We start from the raw sequence: 22,032 nt of genomic DNA, 5'->3' as shown, positions 1-22,032 counted from the left end.
GCTGGCCTAGTTGTAGGTGTGGATGGGTGCAGTGTGTGGATAGAGTTATTCACACACAGTAGCTAATGTAATTGCAACATGCACCCAACACCCAAACGTACAGCCAGCACGGCAACATGCATAATAGTAACAATTGTAGAAAAATGTAAGGGGAACCAACCTGGAGACCTGGGTGAGCGCACCCCTGACGCGCGTTTCGCACAGCTTCCTCAAAAGGGGCGTGTCTATTCGGCCAGCACACCGAGCTTTAAATACTGTCACAGCTGAGAGTGCGCCCTGAGCCTATCACAACATGCCGAAATAATTAATATTGCTCTCTCACCTGCGCCCATACTGGGCTCACCTATCGGAGCTCCGACGTCACTACCGCCCGACGATTACCATCCTCTCTACACACAGTCTAGCAGCGCAACGTCACTTCCGCCCATACTCTAGGTGGAATGTGGTATGTCACTACCGCCCACAACCCAGCATCACTTCCGCCCATACTCATTAGCGGTACCAATATCGCGATATCCCCGTCAGGGGTAAGCTCGACCCAAAGTCCATCAGCTAAGTGAGAGGTATATAACATATATAAGATATACAAAATGGGAGATATTATACAGACATACGGCTCATCATTTATTGCACTACATTAACCAGTACAATATCTGTATAATATCTGTACATGGAACATAGCTAAGGGGATATCATGAAGAAGTGAAATTATGATCAATGTGGGTGGTGCATGGGCAGGGGGGCAGAAAAGTCTGTCACCCACCCAAACACCAATCCAAAACATTGAAACAGAGTGAACCATGATAAGACAATGATTAATAATAATAAATAAGTGAGACAACTAAATCCATCGTATACATAATAAATAATAAAACAATTTTTTATAAAGTTTTTTGTAGTGTATCATGATTGGTAATAATAACATGATTAGTAAGTGCATACAGATATTAAAAAGACAATAGTAATATTGTGGCAATATGGCCAGACCCAATGATCCACCTAAAAGACATGCCATATATATGTATATATATATGCATGTGTATAATATATACGTGTGTCCCAACCTTCCTTACAATGATAAAAATTGTCAGTAGCATAGTATCTCAGTGTATGACACCCGTACTTTTGAAGTGTCACATATAGATTATAAATTATCATTACATAATATACACAAATATACTAAATACAGTGTTAAAGTGACTAAGTGAAAGTGCTCAGTGCGCATGCAGTGCAAAGTGAAAATATATATGCAAGGCTCATATTAATGCCCTGCAAAACATCTGTGAAAATGGTAAAGGAGATGAAGACAAAAAACCCCGAAACGAACTTTCACATATCTCTGACCAAAAAGGGAGAGATAATTGCACGTTTGGTGAGAGACAAGCACTGAAAGAGATTGGGAAGTGGGATGATGTGGTCCTAAAACAGGCTGATAAAGGCGGCAATATTGTGATATGGCCCACGCGTATGTATGAGAAAGAGGTACAAAGACAGTTACAAAATGTCAACTGTTACAAAAAACTAACATTTAATCCCCTAATAAAATTCAAGCAGGATTTGGAGGTCATCCTGCAATCTGGATTTGAACAAGGGGTTATTTCAAGGAAACAGATCTCCCACTTGTTGCCTGATCATCCTGTGATCCCAACCTTATACCTTTTACCTAAGGTCCATAAGGATGCGATGAAACCCCCTGGCAGGCCCATTGTATCGGGGGTGAATGGTTTAAATGATGCAGTTTGTAAATACATTGACCATTTTTTGCAGCCACTGGTGGAGGGGTTACCCACACACTTAAAGGACACGACGGACATCTTAAGAAAAATGGAGGGCATACACTTGGAACCTGACATGTTGATTGCTACATGTGACGTGGAGTCTCTGTATACCTCAATCAGACATCATGACGGGTTGGAAGCTACGCAATTCTTTTTGAGGACCACAACTATGGGTAAGGAGAAGTGCGATTTTATTTTAATCCTTCTCAATTATGTCCTTACCCATAATTTCTTCCTTTTTGGGGGGTCCTTCTACCTACAGCTCCAGGGCACTGCAATGGGGGCGGCATGTGCACCCTCATATGCAAATTTGTTCCTGGGGCTGTGGGAGAGGGACATCCTCCAATCCAGTCCCCTGCCAGAGTCCAGTAAGGTTCAATACTGGGGTAGGTATATCGATGATATACTGATTATCTGGCAGGGGACGGAGGAGGAATTTGTGAACTATATCCGGGTATTGAATAACAACTCTAAGAATATCAAACTCACATTTAAGGTGGCCCGTACGGATATAGAGTTCTTAGACGTGATCTTCCAGGTGGATGCCAATGGACATCTGGGTACCAACCTGTACCGCAAGGGAACTTCCGTGAATGCACTGTTACACGCAGGCTCGTCACACCCAGGTAACCTGATAAGGAGTATACCGGTGGGGCAATTCCTGCGTGCGCGCAGGATTTGCTCATCTGATAGTCTGTTTGAGGTACAGGCGGAGGACCTAAAAAGAAGGTTTGAAGAGAGAGGATATGGAAATCGGTGCATAGAGACGGCTTACAAGCGAGCACGACTTTCAAAGAGAAGTGACCTACTCCATAAGAAACACACTCGGCAAGACTCACAACAGATCAGGTTCATTACGGGATTCACTAGTAAGTGGAAAGAAGTGAATATGGCATTAAGTAAATATTGGAATATATTGTCCTCTGACCCCCAGCTACAGGAGGTGATACCCCCACATGCCTCAACAACGTTCCGGAGGGCTAAGAATCTTCGGGACCAATTGGTCCGCAGCTTTTATGTCCGAAAGGAAGGGGGGCTGTTTGGTAGCAAAGGGCCACCATGGGGGAGTAAAGAATGTGGGAAGTGTGTTGCCTGCACTAATATGGACAGAGCAACCCATTTCCATAATGCGGCAGGGGACAAAGTGTTCAAAATTACACACACCATTACGTGCACAACCATTGGGGTTGTATATTGGGCCATATGTCCATGCAACCTCATCTATGTGGGATTGACATCACGGCAATTAAGAAGAAGGGTCAGGGAACATGTACTGGCCATTGAGGCAGCAAGAGAGGAACAAGATGTCATACAATTAAAGACCTTACCAAGACATTTTAAAGAAAAACATAACTCGGATAGTACCCTACTCAGAATTAGGGGTGTGGATCGTGTACTGATTTCCCCAAGAGGAGGAGATTGGAAGAAAACATTAGCCCAAAAGGAAACAAAATGGATATTCCTGTTAAATACAGTTGCACCTTTTGGGCTGAATGAGGGGAATAGCTTTGCGCCATTTTTGTAGATGGTGCAACTATTGGATAGTTCCCCCTCCTTCCTTCCTCCTCTACCTTTCGCATCTTCCTTTTCTCTCCCCTTCCCCCTCCCTTCCCTCTCCCCCCCCTTTCCCCCCCCCCCCCCCTTTCCCCCCCCCCTTTCCCCCCCCCCCTTCCCTTTTTTCCCCCCCCCTTTTCCCCTCCCTTTCCCCCCCCCCCCCTTTTTTCCTCCCACCTCCCTGCCTTTCCCCCTCTTTCCCACCCCCCTTTTTTCCCCCTCTCCCCCCCCCCCCCTTTCCCCCCCCCCTCCCCGCTTTCCCCCCCCCCCCCCTCCCCGCTTTCCCCAGGGATTCCTTTCTAGTTAACAATCATGCTTTGTTGGTGTGCTCCTCGGTGCCCTTGGTCCAGATTATAGGCGTTCTGTGTTCCATCTACTCCTGGTCTGGGTCCAATGCCCAGGACTTTTTTGGTTTTAACTGATTTGATATTTTAATGTTTTTATTGTATTCTTGTATTTTAATAGGTCCTGATTTATTCTGTGTCGTATTCGAGAGGCATTGACGCAGTTTTATGTGTTACAGATTGAGAGAGTGTGTCCGATTCCTGTCAACATTGATGTGTCGCCTGGGAGGATCCGTATAAAGATAATGACCACACTGTATGGGGTGGTTATACCCTGGATACATGATGTGCAATTGATGACCTTTTATCTATGTACGGATAGACAGTTATGGTGTCGTTCGTAATCTTGGGGGTTTTTTGTCTTCATCTCCTTTACCATTTTCACAGATGTTTTGCAGGGCATTAATATGAGCCTTGCATATATATTTTCACTTTGCACTGCATGCGCACTGAGCACTTTCACTTAGTCACTTTAACACTGTATTTAGTATATTTGTGTATATTATGTAATGATAATTTATAATCTATATGTGACACTTCAAAAGTACGGGTGTCATACACTGAGATACTATGCTACTGACAATTTTTATCATTGTAAGGAAAGTTGGGACACACGTATATATTATACACATGCATATATATATACATATATATGGCATGTCTTTTAGGTGGATCATTGGGTCTGGCCATATTGCCACAATATTACTATTGTCTTTTTAATATCTGTATGCACTTACTAATCATGTTATTATTACCAATCATGATACACTACAAAAAACTTTATAAAAAATTGTTTTATTATTTATTATGTATACGATGGATTTAGTTGTCTCACTTATTTATTATTATTAATCATTGTCTTATCATGGTTCACTCTGTTTCAATGTTTTGGATTGGTGTTTGGGTGGGTGACAGACTTTTCTGCCCCCCTGCCCATGCACCACCCACATTGATCATAATTTCACTTCTTCATGATATCCCCTTAGCTATGTTCCATGTACAGATATTATACAGATATTGTACTGGTTAATGTAGTGCAATAAATGATGAGCCGTATGTCTGTATAATATCTCCCATTTTGTATATCTTATATATGTTATATACCTCTCACTTAGCTGATGGACTTTGGGTCGAGCTTACCCCTGACGGGGATATCGCGATATTGGTACCGCTAATGAGTATGGGCGGAAGTGATGCTGGGTTGTGGGCGGTAGTGACATACCACATTCCACCTAGAGTATGGGCGGAAGTGACGTTGCGCTGCTAGACTGTGTGTAGAGAGGATGGTAATCGTCGGGCGGTAGTGACGTCGGAGCTCCGATAGGTGAGCCCAGTATGGGCGCAGGTGAGAGAGCAATATTAATTATTTCGGCATGTTGTGATAGGCTCAGGGCGCACTCTCAGCTGTGACAGTATTTAAAGCTCGGTGTGCTGGCCGAATAGACACGCCCCTTTTGAGGAAGCTGTGCGAAACGCGCGTCAGGGGTGCGCTCACCCAGGTCTCCAGGTTGGTTCCCCTTACATTTTTCTACAATTGTTACTATTATGCATGTTGCCGTGCTGGCTGTACGTTTGGGTGTTGGGTGCATGTTGCAATTACATTAGCTACTGTGTGTGAATAACTCTATCCACACACTGCACCCATCCACACCTACAACTAGGCCAGCACTGTGTCATTTATATTATTTGTGTGCTTACGCCATTCTGTGGTCCGGTTATGAGATTATTTTCTCAGACATTCGCCATTAGGCTTACTCGGACCAACAGTTGACGTACGCTTTTGGGATAGACTCATTATCTGGGACCTTGGTGACGCGCTGGTCCACAGTGCCACTACATTACTGCAACTTGTTCATTATTTTTACCCATTATTGTCTATGTTGTTGTCCTTTATGTGACTATTCAATAAAATTTATTATTCATGCATATGTGTTTTGTTGTTTTTCGGATGCATTGAGTTAATTCTCACATATGATTTTCTCATTGTTTGAGAAATTATTTTCGGTTCTACTTATTAATGCGCATGTGCAAGATCACATCGGTAGGAGAGTGACCTGAGTGGTGCACAGCAGCAAACTGTAATGTGTCATATGAAGAGACTTCATTATTGTCTTAGGCTGGTTTCACACAAACAAGTTCAATACGTTGAACTCGTAGAGTGCGTCTGCGAGAGCTCCCACCCTGACTTAGAGTTCTGGAATGTATTGTATAACACTGACATAATGCTGTCACTGTTATTCAATACATTCCAGAACTCTAAGGCCTCTTGCACAGGGCCGTGTGTCCTCCGTGGCCATATTGCGGCCCGCATACGGCGGGTCCGCAATACACGGGACACCGGCCGTGTGCATTCTGCATCACAGATGTGGACCCATTCAGTTGAATGGGTCCACAAATCCGGAGATACGGAACGGAAGCACTACGGAGTGCTTTTGTGGGGTTCCGTTCCGCCAAAAGAGAGAACTTGTCCTATCTTTTTGCAGAACGGACGGATGCGATCCGCATGCAGCTGGCCCACGGTCGGTGCCCATGCATTGCAGACCGCAATTTGCAGCACGGGTAGCACACGTTCGTGTGCAAGAGGCCTAAGAGTTACATAGCAGCATAAATGAATATAATGCTATGCGACCCTATCAGTCAGGGCCGGTTTTAGACAAAGTGTGGCCCTGGGCAAAATTTTAAGTGGGTTCCCAAAAGAAATATTGCACAAACAACACATTCACACATAGCCTGCCTGCACTGATTTCGGATTACACATAGTTTTTCCACGCAGATTCTCGTGCAGAGAAACTGCAGTGTAATACAGTACCAGCAAGGTGTACAAGATTATCTTTAGGATAGGTCATCAATAACAGATCGGCTGGTGTCCTCCCGGGACACCTGCCCATCAACTGTTGGGAGGCCAGTGATGTCACTGTATATCAGTCACAAGGCCTAGTTGCAGTTCAGTCCCATTCAAGTGAAAGGAGATGAGCTGCAATACCAAGCATCGCTGCTGTCTTATGTATGGCGCTTTGCTTGGTAAACTATAAAGAGACCGCAGTGCTCATCAGAGCTCTTGTGAGCGCCGTGGCCTCTTCAAACAGCTGATCAGCAGGGGTGTCAGGAGTCGGATCCCCACTGATCTGATACTGATGACCTATCCTGAGGATACACACAACCAATAGAGATATATGGATCCACAGAATATCACAAAAGATACAAGTACAAAATGTAACAAATAGATGAATAATTTATTAACAGTTTTATTATTGACATGATTAGCACAACACAAAACATAAAAACACAATTAAAAGGTAATAATAGGACTGGTAGTGCATGATTAATAGACAATATAAGTAAAGTTCAAGTGCAACAAAGGCCAGTGATCAGTACATCTGAATAAGCTGATAGGATTGGTAAGGTTATAGACAGAAGCAAGGCCTGATCTGAATTTTACTAATACAAGAATAGATAACCTGAATCTACACAATGAACATATAAGGGCCAAGTCCAAAGATCAAAATTGAAAGTAAAAATACAAACATATACTGTCACAGTCCCTCAGGTGAGTGATGTCAGGAAATCAAGGAGATTGGCTGAGCGTGGAGGAATCTAACAGCCTCCTTGATTTCTCTTGATTCAGTGTTGATAGGGTTAATGACCACTTCCCCTTTCTCAGCTGTTGCTCAGTGGTCATCACTTCTACCCTTTATAGTCTGACCCCACCCTTCTGACTATGCGGTAGATAGCTTCATTTGGGTTTGGCTGAGCTGGTGCGAGTTTGTCTCCGGTGTTCCTGCTCGTCCGTCTCTACAGAAGTTAAGTGTCGCATTTGTTTGTGTTTGTTATAGTCCCTGTTTGTATCTGGGCCTGAGACAGAGACTTCCATTCGTCCATCTGGGGAGGAATGGGTTGTCTCTGGTCCTAACCTTTTCCAGGGCCTAATAGGGATATAAAGGCCTAGGTATCCTGCATATGAATATCCCTACCTTCACGGTCTATTGATATTGATAGATAGTTAGGGCCCAGATTAGGGTTGTCTAGGAGGTGCCCTGTTTCTTCCTTAGTTTGCAGGCCCAGTTACTGTTCCCCTTCGGTCCTGTGTTCAGTGTGGAGTTTCCCCCCCACACTTATCGTGACATATACTGATCAATGTATAGTCCACAATCACAACAACATCACCAGTCCACTCCCCGACGCGCGTTTCGCGGTCTGCTTCCTCAAGAGGTAGTGACTGGAATGGTGGTGGTACAAAATTTATATAGGACAGAAATTGGGTGTAATCTGACGATGTGGTCAGTTATCCAATAGACTCAAATTTGAATCAAATAATAATGAGATACTTGCTGCATACACATGTGTGCCAGGCTCAGACTCACCTGTATGATGACTATCAATGAGCGCCACTCACTACATGTACAATGTAAAAAAAAATCTGAAATATATTTAATAAATATATTAAAAATATATAATAATTCATACTTGAATAAAAATACCAAAATTCATAATTGATACTATGGTTGATATGTGGTGAAAAAGTGATGGGTAAATATGAGTACTGAATATCATGTACTAAATGATTATGAAAAATATAAAAAAGGTGAAGAAAAAAAAAAGAAGAGAAATTGTGAAAAAAATGTGATAGAGAAAAATTTTGTGAGGGCAATCCTAAAGTGCAAAAAATGCGTGAACAGGCGCTAATGACATATGATGAGACCATACCACTTATCCACACTCACGTAGGCGTGAGTGTGCGACAGTGGTGGATGCAATGAATACAAAGTGCAAGGAGGCACTTGGGTAATACAGAAACAGGATTATTTGAAAAAACTCCCATAATGTGTTGACCTGTGGAGACAAATAAACAAAGAGTTAATATACGCCCTACATATGAACCAGATCCAACAACCAGACTATTATATATGAATAAAACTAATAAAAAGATGATTAAGAAACAAAGATATTACTTCAAGAATAACGCAAATAGAATTTTGGCATTGAGATCATATGGTGTTTGGGTTTTTAGTTTCACTATCCACTTACTTTCTACTTGTTCCAAATGTCGCAACAAGTCGCCTCCTCTTGAACCAAGACATACTTTGTCAATCCCACAGAATTTTGGGTCTTGCCACGGATTATTGTGTTTGTAGCGGAAATGTCTCGCTATCGTTTTGAGTTTTGCAATTTTGTCCCTATCCCGATCGCCAATCCTAGATGCGGCTCGTATATCTTTTTGATGTTCCTGAATACGGACACATAACTCACGTGTGGTCATGCCAACATATATCAGTCCAAAAGGGCAAGTAGCATAATAGATGACCCCTGAAGTACTACAATAGACCATCCATATCAAATTCCCAGGTAAACCTTTTAACTGAACAAAACAAGAAGCAGGTTGGAAAGACAAACAAATATAGCCTTTAAAGTGTAACTCTCCTTTAAAAACACTTTCTACAGAGGGGGGGGCGTGGTCATAAACCAAGATGGCCGGACATAGCTAAAGGGAGCTCCGTAGCTACATTTCGGGACAAATCCTGCAGATCTCAACACCATTTAACAGGTCCCAGTCTCCTAAACAAGCCCCACTAGCAGAACCTGACAGAGCGCACGCTGAAGCTGTGCCGCATCGGGAGCCCTGAAGAAGGAGAAGCGCGATCCACCTGCGGAACGGAGCAACACAGGAGCGCTCCGGAGCTGGTAAGAAGCAAGGGGGAGCATAGGAAGGCAGTGGGTGAAGCAAAGTCAGTGAAGAAATAAGAACCGGCCACAACTACATGCACCTCTGTTTTCCCACCAGTCAGCCATCTTGGCGGCGCAAGCAGCACGCTGTGGAGGCAAGAAATCCCCGTACTGCAAGCACTTATATCAGCAAAGGGTACATAAACACTGTTCCATACAACTGTGCACACTTTTCAATAGCATTGCAGACTGCCAGATTACTGAGACGGCTCACCGTACTGCATACTAAATGCCAAAACTAATCCAAAAGGGACAAATATATTTCCACTGGTTAATGGAACGACTGTACAAAGTAATACAGTGCTTCACCGATCCTGCATCTCATATTGCAAGTCCGCAGATACTCTGATATAACAATAGAGCCGTAAAAATAACAGAGCGCTGCCGAGAAATTGCGTGAATTTGCCAGACAACCTGACGAAGGATCGCGATCACCATTACCGCAGAGAAATGTTCACACTAGGGCAAGTACAGCATCGGATTCAACAACGCCCGCAGTGTCCACTGAGGAGGACCATGAAGAACCCATGCTCAAATAAGTAACCGCCCAAGTCTTGAAGGCCATAACAGCCTGTAAGACATCTCTCACAGGGAAACTAGATGAAGTCAAAATTGACCTGGGGCTACTACGCCAAGACCTGCATAACCTGCGGGAGTTCACGCGGAAGAGCGTATATCACGCATAGAAGATGTTACCGCCACGGTTCCATGGTCCATATCTTATCTTAATACTAAAGCGGAGACTTGAAAACAAAAAGCAGACGACTTAGAAAACAGACTCCGCAGAAATAACATAAGAATAATCGGCTTGCCAGAAAAAGCTGAGGGTCGTACACCTGAAAAATTCATAGTAAAATGGATAAAAGAGTTCTTTCCGGATGCAGAGTTCTCAGCCTTTGCAGTGGAACGGGCACCAGTGAAACCCCCGCCGCCCGGGGCCCCACCTCGTCCCATGCTTGCCAGGTTCCTCAATTGCAAAGACAGGGACAGGATACTTGCTCTGGCTAGAAGACGGCAAGAAATCAAGTACGACGGTGCCAGAGTATACATTTCCCAACTGCAGAAACAACATGCCACATTTATGGATGTAAAGAGGCACCTGAGAGAAGTGAACATCCCGTATTCCATGAGTTATCCAGCAAGGCTCAGAGTGGTGGATGGTGACAGAGCGGTCTTCTTTACATCCCCTGCAGAAGCCACGGAATGGCTGGCCTTAAGGAGAAGATCCCCCAAACGCTGAGACTCCCGCAATTCCTAGGGACTAGTCACCAACTGATATCAGCGAATTGGTTTGATTTACTGTAATGACCGACGTCACGCACAGGGAGGAAAACAGGGAAAGCCCTGCCCAAGGGAGAGGGAAAGGTGGTGACCCCTAACTCACCTTGCGGCTGGCACCTGACTGCCCTGACGTCCCTAGGCGGGTTCCTCACCCGTGCGGCGATCACGTGCCTAAACCCTGGCTTTCCCTAATATGAGCCCTGGATAGTGAACAGGCCGGTGGGATCGCTAGTCCACACCACTATCACTAAGAGGGAAACACCAGCGAGAGGACAGACAAAACATACAAACACATACACCCAGGTGGGCGACCACAATAAACCAAAAAGGTCCAACAGGGATCCGGAGGGTAGCGTTCTGGACCAACTACCAGCGAACGCAGCAACACAGCTCCAGAAGGTCAGAATAGATGTCCAGGCAGGAAGCTCTATCTCTGGCAACCAGAGAAGTGTGAGAGAGGAATATAAGGAGGTCTGGGAGTGCTGGACAAGGAACAGCTGAGGAGAAGGAGCTACGGATCCCTGAGTGAGCCAAAAGGGTTTGCTAAGCAAACCCAGAAAGCTACCATAAGGAAAACAGCCCTATCTTAAATAGAGCGTGCAGCCAACCGCTGCGACTTCCTGACCCCGGGTATAACTGAGTCAGGCGTGGTCCTCGACACCCTCGTGACAGTACCCCCCTCTCTACGAGGGGGCCTCCGGACACTCAGGACCAGGTCTCTCAGGATGAGAGGCATGAAAAACCCGAACTAACCTGTCGGCGTTTACCTCAGACGCAGGAACCCACATTCTTTCCTCGGGACCGTAACCTCTCCAATGCACCAGATATTGAAGAGAGCGGCGGACCCGACGAGAATTAACAATTTTGGATATCTGAAATTCTAGGTTACCATCCACGACAACAGGAGGGGGTGGCAGCGGTGATGGTTCTAGAGGTGGAACATATTTTTTGAGTAACGACTTATGAAAAACATTATGAATTTTAAAAGTCTGAGGTAACTCCAGGCGAAAAGCCACGGGGTTGATGATGGCTACAATTTTGTAAGGGCCAATAAACCTAGGACCCAGTTTCCAAGAGGGAACCTTCAATTTAATATTCCTAGTAGACAACCACACATAGTCATTCACTCCTAGGTCCGGACCTGGCGACCGTCTCTTATCAGCCATGCATTTGTATTTACCTCCCATATTTTTCAAGTTAGCTTGCACCTTCTGCCATACCGATGAAAGAGATGACGAAAACCGTTCCTCTTCGGGAACCCCAGAAGACCCCCCCTCTTTGAAAGTACAGAATTGGGGATGAAAACCATATGCACCAAGAAATGGTGACTTGCCAGTGGATTCCTGACGACGATTATTTATGGCAAACTCAGCTAACGGTAAATATGATGACCACAACTCTTGGTTTTCAGACACAAAACATCTTAGATATGTCTCAAGGTTTTGGTTGGTACGCTCAGTCTGTCCATTCGACTGAGGATGGAAAGCTGAGGAAAAGGACAAGTGTACCCCCAAACGGGAACAAAAAGCTTTCCAAAATTTAGAAATAAACTGGGTACCCCGATCCGAAACAACATCGGAGGGGACCCCTTGAAGCTTCACGATTTCACTGACGAATACCTGAGCAAGAGTCTTAGCATTAGGTAGTGCGGGTAACGCAATGAAGTGTACCATTTTGCTAAACCTGTCCACTACTACCAAAATAACTGTTTTACCCGCAGACAAAGGTAAGTCAGTGATAAAATCCATTGACAGATGTGTCCACGGTCTATTGGGAATGACGAGTGGTAATAGAGACCCTGCAGGACGTGTATGTGAAACTTTTGCGCGCGCACAGGTAGAACAAGAAGACACAAAATCCAATACATCCTGACGCAACCTTGGCCACCAAAAACGACGAGACAATAGTTCCAAGGTTGCTTTACTACCCGGGTGCCCAGCAAGTGCCGAATTATGATGTTCCTTTAATAATTCGAAACGTAAGTTCAACGGTACAAACAATTTCTCTGAGGGGCAAGAGACCGGGGCGTCCCCCTGGGCCTCTAACACCTTCCCCTCCAAAACAGAGTGTACCGCAGAAACAACCACTCCTCTTTGAAGAATGGGTACCGGATCACTCACATTACCCCCTCCAGGGAAACAACGAGATAGTGCATCAGCCTTGGTGTTCTTTGCCCCAGGACGATAGGTAATCACAAAGTTAAACCTGGTAAAAAATAGCGACCACCTAGCCTGTCTAGGGGTGAGACGCTTAGCTGATTCGAGGTACAGAAGATTTTTGTGGTCCGTAATCACAGTGACGGGGTGGACTGCCCCCTCTAAGAAATGACGCCACTCCTCAAACGCAAGTTTAATAGCTAATAGTTCCCTATTGCCAATATCGTAGTTCTTTTCTGCTGCAGATAGTTTTTTAGAAAAGAAAGCACAAGGACGCCATTTGCCAGGAGACGGACCCTGAGACAGCACCGCCCCCACTCCCACCTCTGACGCATCGACTTCAACAATAAAAGGCTGAGAGACATCAGGTTGGACCAGTACAGGTGCTGAGGTAAACCTCTCTTTTAGAGAGGAAAAAGCAACTTTAGCGGCGTCAGACCATTTAGAAAAATCAGTCCCCTTCCTAGTCATGTCAGTAAGCGGTTTTACAATAAGTGAATAATTTTTAATGAATTTCCTATAGAAATTCGCGAAGCCCAAGAACCGTTGTAGTGCTTTGAGGTTCTCAGGAAGATCCCAATCTAAAATTGCCTGGACCTTCCTAGGATCCATACGGAAACCTGACGCAGATAAAAAATAACCCAGGAATTGTATCTCCTGAACGGCGAAGACACATTTTTCAATTTTAGCATATAATTCATTCGTCCGTAGGACCTGCAGTACTTGTCTGACATGCACCTCATGTGTTTTCAGATCAGACGAATAAATTAAAATATCATCTAGGTATATTACCACAAACCTGCCGATTAGATGACTAAAAATGTCATTAACGAAATGTTGAAAGACGGCAGGAGCATTGGTCAGACCGAAAGGCATAACTAGATTTTCATAATGCCCCTCAGGGGTGTTAAACGCTGTCTTCCACTCATCCCCCTCCTTAATACGAATCAGATTGTAGGCACCCCTAAGATCGAGTTTGGAGAACCACCTAGCACCCACAATCTGATTAAACAGGTCAGGAATGAGAGGAAGAGGGTATGGGTCTCGGATGGTTATCTGATTTAATTCGCGAAAATCTAAGCAAGGACGCAGGCCCCCATCTTTCTTTTTAACGAAGAAAAACCCTGCAGCCACGGGTGAAGAAGAGGGTCTGATGTGTCCCTTAGCCAAGCTCTCGGAGATATAATCTTTCATGGCTTGTCTCTCTGGACCCGAAAGATTATATAACCTGGTCTTGAGTAATTTTGCGCCGGGAATAAGGTTAACCGGGCAATCATAAGGACGATGAGGTGGTAACTTCTGACAACCCTTTTCAGAAAAAACATCCTCAAAGTCCGAAATAAATGTAGGTAGGGTAGTTATGGAGGCGACTAAGCAATTGCTATTTAAGCAATTTTCTCTGCACTGCTCACTCCACTCCAATATCTCCCTGGCCTGCCAATCCACCACTGGATTGTGCGCTACCAACCAGGGAAGACCCAGCACTACCGGAGTGGGAAGCCCCTCCAGAACATAACCTAAAAACGCATCTCGTTATGGTGGTCCCCTACCCGAAGGTGTAAATTATGAACAATGTGCGTGAGGTTTCTCTGAGACAGGGGAGCAGAATCAATAGCGAATATGGGAATGGGTCTCTGTAAAGTACAGAGAGACAAACCCAAAGTGCGGGCAAAATGGGCATCTATCAAATTTACCCCTGCTCCACTGTCTAGAAAGAAAGAAATAGTCTCCGTCTTATCACCAAAAATAATAACCGCTGGCAACACAAATTGCGATGTACGTATGGAGGAAACGTATACCCCCCGGCTGACATCCTCCACACAGCCTGGGGTTAGTAGTTTTCCCGACGGTCTTTTGTTTCTGAGGAAAGAAGGACAGACATTAATGAAATGACCCCTCTCCCCACAAAAAAAACAAACCCCACGCCTACGGCGAGCCTCAGGAAGACGGACCTGACGAGTAGTTCCTCCTAGCTGCATAGGCTCGTCTAAGTCCGTACAGACTAACTGCTGCTTGGGAGGGGTTACCAATTGCTCCGGTTTTTTCAACCTGTCCCTAAGGCGTCTATCTATTCGGATAGAAAGGGACATAACCGCATCAAGGGAAAAGGGGGTCTCATATAATGCAAGCGCATCCTTAACCCTTTCGGATAACCCAGAGCAGAACTGACTCCTGAGAGCCGGGTCGTTCCATTGGGTATCCGTAGCCCACCTACGGAATTCAGAGCAATACTCCTCTACCGGCCGCTCTCCTTGTAAGAGTCTCCGTAATCTTGATTCAGCCAGGGCGACTCGGTCAGGGTCATCATATATGAGACCCAAGGCCCCGAAAAACTCATCCACTGACCGAAGAGCCAGGGAATCAGTAGGTAAAGAGAACGCCCAGGACTGCGGATCCCCCTGCAGCAGGGAAATAACAACCCCCACCCGCTGATCTTCATTACCAGAGGAGTAAGGGCGCAGTTTAAAATATAACTTACAGGCCTCACGGAATGTCAAAAACTTGTCCCTTCCCCCAGAAAATCTGTCAGGGAGAGGGACCTTGGGTTCCGCAACAACCTGGTTACCAGTAGCAACCGCTGGGCTTGCAGTCAGTTGTAATTGCTGCTGTTGCTGGAGGACCGACGCCTTCAATCCTACCACCTCCAAAGACAGGCCATGAAATTGTTTGGACAGAGCAGCAATTTGATCCATACTGGATTCTAAGTAGGTAAAAAATTTTTTTTTTTTTTTTTTTTACCTACACAAAATAAGGGCCAGAGATAATGTAATGACCGACGTCACGCACAGGGAGGAAAACAGGGAAAGCCCTGCCCAAGGGAGAGGGAAAGGTGGTGACCCCTAACTCACCTTGCGGCTGGCACCTGACTGCCCTGACGTCCCTAGACGGGTTCCTCACCCGTGCGGCGATCACGTGCCTAAACCCTGGCTTTCCCTAATATGAGCCCTGGATAGTGAACAGGCCGGTGGGATCGCTAGTCCACACCACTATCACTAAGAGGGAAACACCAGCGAGAGGACAGACAAAACATACAAACACATACACCCAGGTGGGCGACCACAATAAACCAAAAAGGTCCAACAGGGATCCGGAGGGTAGCGTTCTGGACCAACTACCAGCGAACGCAGCAACACAGCTCCAGAAGGTCAGAATAGATGTCCAGGCAGGAAGCTCTATCTCTGGCAACCAGAGAAGTGTGAGAGAGGAATATAAGGAGGTCTGGGAGTGCTGGACAAGGAACAGCTGAGGAGAAGGAGCTACGGATCCCTGAGTGAGCCAAAAGGGTTTGCTAAGCAAACCCAGAAAGCTACCATAAGGAAAACAGCCCTATCTTAAATAGAGCGTGCAGCCAACCGCTGCGACTTCCTGACCCCGGGTATAACGGAGTCAGGCGTGGTCCTCGACACCCTCGTGACATTTACTTATTATGCCCTAGATGGCCCGGCTACATGATTATATCTAGTTCCATGTTAGACAAAGCTATAGGGCGTTAATTTCTATACTCTAGTCAAATGGTTATACCACTATTGTAGCCACAGCCCGCATGCTTCTGCTAATAGTCACCATAGGCGGAGGCAGCCCGGTCTCACTGGCCTATATTCTGGAGTGAGACGTCACTTCAGAGCTATCACTACATAAGAAGTTAGCATACCGTTACTGTTATTTTTAAACAGCAATGTTTTATTGGTTAGATGCAGTTATTTTTGTAGTAATGGTGTCTACAATTACACCCGTTTTGCCGAGCTTCACATCTGACAACCTATGTCTGCCTTTGAATCCATGGCCAAGCTAAAAATCTTATCATAAAATGTCAGGGGTTTAGGTACACCACAAAAGAGATCTATGGTACTGGCCTTTATTCGGAATTCTAGCCCCCAAATCCTGTGTCTACAGGAGACACACTTGACTACTGCCACCTCTAAAGTTTTACAGAAACCCTGGGTTCAGTGGGCCGCACACTCTTATCACACCTCTTCTTCATGAGGGGTGTCACTACTAATTCATAAACAACTACGCTGGGAGGTAAAAGACTTGGCCATTAATTCAGAAGGCAGATATGTCTTTGTTCACTTTCTAATTGACAATGTACAATATACACTATTAGGTATCTATAACCCCCCTCCCAGATCTATGCAAATATTACATTTAGCAGCTACCTTTGCAGCCACTTACCCATATTCTAGAGTAATTTGCATAGGAGATTTAAATATGATGGATCCCTCGTTAGACCGCTTTACGGATACGGCAGACCCAACCAGTACAGGGAGCCCCTCACAACTTAACAGGTTCTTGACTGAGTTCAGGTGGTTTGACTTCTGGAGGACAAAACATCCTAGAGATAGGGTGTACTCCTGCTATAGCGGTGGGCACAGCTCCGTAACCCGAATAGATTACGTTCTAGGCAACAAGTTAGCATTATTAAATCTCCGTTCCATATCATACTTAACCAGGGGGATATCAGATCATTCACCAATGTTAGGCACTCTAATACGGGGTACCCCCTCAGTAATGTAAAGGATGAGCATACATCCATTCTGGTTGAATTTGCAGGGTTCAGCAGATGGGACAGCTTGCCAGATAAAAAAATTCTTGGACGTACATATAATATAACCCTAGTCTGGGATACTCTAAAAGAATTTCTTCATGGGTCCCTACATTCCAGCATTTCATACATTGAAAAAAGACACTAAACGCCTGGAGATGGAATCCCAATGTAAAATACTGGAACAGCAATACATCAGTCATTCAACAAACGCTAACAGAAATGCATGGCTTCAAGCAGGCAGGCAATACCTAAGCAGATAGGAAACAATTTTTTGTGAAGCAAATAGCATTCGAGCTAGGGAATCAATCAGCTAAACTATTGGCTCAATTAATTCGACATAATTTACCATCTTCAACAATATTATCAGTCAGATTTAGGTATTTTCAATGACAGAGAATACAAGTATCTGTGTGTGGATGTCCCAGTCATACCGATTATGCATGCCTTGCCCAAAGTCCATAAGGGCGTCCACCCCCCCCCCCCCTTCGCCCCATAGTGTCTGGTATCGGCTCCCTGATGGAGCGTCTGGGCAGTTGGCTGGATAATGTCCTCCAGCCACTGGTCAGACGCACCCCAGGGTTCCTAAAAGATACGGCGGATGTGCTGCGAGCAATGTACAAATTTATCTGGGAGGAGAATTACTGTTGGATCACAGCAGATGTGGTCTCTCTCTATCCCTCTATTCCCCACGGGGTTGCTCTGTTGGCGATGGAATACCATCTTCATCGATACACCGCACTCAGTTCCGGTTATGTGGATTTCATATGTGAAATAACAGCTTTTTTGTTAACTCATAATTACTTCATGTTTGATGGTGTGTACTACCTACAGACCCGCGGTGTGTCAATGGGAGCCAAGTTCTCACCATCACTGGCTAATTTGACAATGTCATACTGGGAGGAGAAATATATATTTATAATTTGAATAATCCTTTTATGCCTGGTTTGGTCTGGTACGGCAGATACATCGACGATGTGCTCATGGTATGGGCCGGCGGTGTGTCTGCCGTCCCAGACCTCCAGGCATACCTAAATAACAACAACTATAACTTACAATTTGTATGTACAGCACACGCTTTCCATGCAAACTTCCTCGATTTGACGCTCCGCGGGAGTCCGGGGGAGGTAGTGCACACCATCACTTACAGGAAGGAAGTGGCAGGCAATTCTATCCTGAATGCCAAAAGTCACCATCCCATCCACACCATCAGAGCAATCCCCGTGGGTGAATTCACACGTACAGCCAGAAATTGTAGTGAGATAGAAAAATTGGAAGAGGAGTTCAACAAAGTGGAAAAAAGATTGAGGGACAGAAACTATCCAGTGTGGATGATAAAAAGGGGGAGAGAGATAGCTTCACAGAAAGAAAGAAAAGACATGTTATTTGGAAAACCAAAAAATAAGTCCGGGAAAAAATTAGCTGCTGGCGATGTCGGGGCTTCTGGAGACAGTGACCAGAACAGAGTTCCTACTTTATCCTTAACTTACAGCAGTGAATTTAATGCAATTAGTTCTGCAATACAAAAATGTCTGCCTATATTATATGATGACAACATCCTATATCAAGCTCTCAAATCAGGGTGCAGAATTGTGTCTAGAAAGGCAGCAACCCTGTCCTGCTCGCTGTCTCCATCCTTGTACACCGCCGGCAGCAAAGGAACAAACTTCAAGCAGAATTGGCTTATCTATAAAGGATTTACCAAATGTGGAGGCAACCCCTGTAAAACTTGCGATTATGTGCTGCCCACAAAGATATTTGAAAATTCAGACCACACGTGCAAATATCCTATCCGTAGTTACATACAGTCATGTGAAAAAATTAGGACACCCTTTGAAAGCATGTGGTTTTTTGTAACATTTTTAATAAATGGTTATTTCATCTCCGTTTCAACAATACAGAGAGATTAAAGTAATCCAACTAAACAAAGAAAACTGAAGAAAAGTCTTTTCAAGATCTTCTGTAAATGTCATTCTACAAAAATGCCTATTCTAACTGAGGAAAAAGATAGGACACCCTCACATGTATTCCCTCTTAAATTGGCTCAGATCTCACACAGGTATATCACACCAGGTGCACATAATTAGTAGATCGTTACTCTGCATGTTGAATGAGGCTTGCCCTATTTAAACCTCAGACATTTCGTTTGGTGTGCTCCTGACTGTTGAAGTGAGAGTGAGCACCATGGTGAGAGCAAAAGAGCTGTCAGAGGACTTCAGAAAAAAGATTGTAGCAGCCTATGAGTCTGGGAAGGGATTTAAAAAGATCTCAAAAGATTTTGAAATCAGCCATTCCACTGTCCGGAAGATAGTCTACAAGTGGAGGGCTTTCAAAACAACTGCCAACATGCCCAGGACTGGTCGCCCCAGCAAGTTCACCCCAAGAGCAGACCGCAAGATGCTAAAAGAGGTATCCAAAAACCCTAAAGTGTCATCTCGAGAACTACAGCAGGCTCTGGCTACTGTTGATGTAGAAGTACATGCCTCTACAATCAGAAAGAGACTGTACAAGTTTAACTTGCATGGGAGGTGTGCAAGGAGGAAACCTTTGCTTTCCAAGAGAAACATCGAGGCCAGCGATAAAGTTGACAAAGACCAGGACTTCTGGAATAATGTTCTTTGGACAGATGAGTCCAAAATTGAATTATTTGGACACAACAGCAGAGGACATGTTTGGCGTAAACCAAACACAGCATTCCAAGAAAAGAACCTCATACCAACTGTGAAGCATGGAGGTGGAAGTGTCATGGTTTGGGGCTGCTTTGCTGCAGCAGGACCTGGTCAGCTCACCATCATAGAATCCACGATGAATTCTACTGTGTATCAGAAGGTGCTTGAAGAACATGTGAGACCATCAGTTAGAAAATTAAAGCTGAAGCGGAACTGGACCATGCAACATGACAATGACCCAAAACATACTAGTAAATCAACCAAAGATTGGCTGAAAAAGAAGAAATGGAGAGTCCTGGAATGGCCAAGTCAAAGTCCAGATTTGAATCCCATTGAGATGCTGTGGGGTGACTTGAAAAGGGCTGTACGTGCAAGAAACCCCTCAAACATCTCACAGCTGAAAAAGTTCTGCATTGAGGAGTGGGGTAAAATTTCCTCAGACTGATGTCGAAGACTGGTAGATGGCTACAAGAACCGTCTCACTGCAGTTATTTCAGCCAAAGGAGGTAACACTCGCTATTAGGGGCAAGGGTGTCCTATCTTTTTCCTCAGTTAGAATAGGCATTTTTGTAGAATGACATTTACAGAAGATCTTGAAAAGACTTTTCTTCAGTTTTCTTTGTTTAGTCGGATTACTTTAATCTCTCTGTATTGTTGAAACGGAGATGAAATAACCATTTATTAAAAATGTTACAAAAAACCACATGCTTTCAAAGGGTGTCCTAATTTTTTCACATGACTGTAAACTGTAACACGGAGGGCGTTATTTATGCAATTAGATGCACGCATTGTGACCTAATGTACATAGGCAGCACATCTCGCAAATGTAAAAGCCGCATTCTTGAACATCTAAATTATATTAACAACCCCAACATCTTAAACATTTCAAACGTAGCTAGGCACTTCATACATATACATGCACGTCAGGTATCATTTTTTCAGGCATTTGCCATTGAGCGAGTTTTGGCCCCTAAAAGGGGTGGGGATCATCGGAAGAAAATCCTTCTCAGAGAAGCCTACTGGATTTTTAGACTTGCCACTAGAATTCCAGCGGGTCTCAATTTGAAAAAAGAATTGACCTATGTTTATCAGTGAACTATCAAACAAACTGAAAGGCAAATATACATTATTGAAAACCTAGTATTATAATAAAATATATACTTACTAAATGAATTTCCATAACATTCTGGGTTATCCGGTTTTGCACACATCTCTGTTCATTTGTCTATCAAGCTCACAGGACTGTGGTCAGACAGGGCGTCTTTTTCCTCTCGCAGTCAGGTTGTCTAAAATTGTCCAATGCAGCGTATTTATGCTGCACTGCAAATCATGCACCTAGTTGTGCCATATATATACCATGACTACTGCCTGGGAATAATACTACTGTTGTTTGCTAAACTGCAATGGGTTACCTTTGACTATTTGCATCTAGCAAAATCAACAGCGTTGAAAATTAATTGTTCAATACAAACTGCTACAATGTAACGAGTCATAATCTGTAGAAGCACTGAAGGTCATTTTTTGTTTTATTTTATGTAATCTGTTTGAATATGTATATTATACAGTTTTTTAATGATGGCATGTTCACACTGTGCGGCTATTGACGGTGAATGAGTGCCTTGGTATCCCCAGGGTTAATATACTCAGAGCAATGTCCACATAGTGTGTTACCAATTATACTAGTAATTGATGCAGCAAACGAAAGGGTGTGTCAGTGTGTGTGGCAACCTATGGAGTTGGAGACTCCTTCCCCGCTGTGGGGGGGGGAGTGATCTCCAACCCCTTTAAATAGAAAGGCCACACTTGGCATAGTGTTACGACTAAGGGTGCCAACCCGAAACGCGTCAACGTCATGTCATGTGGAAGGTGGTGATGTCTGTCAACTTTATGTGAATATTAAAGAAGAGCTGATAGAGGAACTCCATTTGTCTCCGGGACCTTTTTTCATTTACCTGCAGCCTGCTATGGGATCACTTCCCAAGGGCC

This window comes from Bufo bufo, chromosome 6, assembly GCF_905171765.1.
Source record: "Bufo bufo chromosome 6, aBufBuf1.1, whole genome shotgun sequence".
Taxonomy (NCBI): domain Eukaryota; kingdom Metazoa; phylum Chordata; class Amphibia; order Anura; family Bufonidae; genus Bufo; species Bufo bufo.
Note: the sequence above shows the minus strand (reverse complement) of the source record.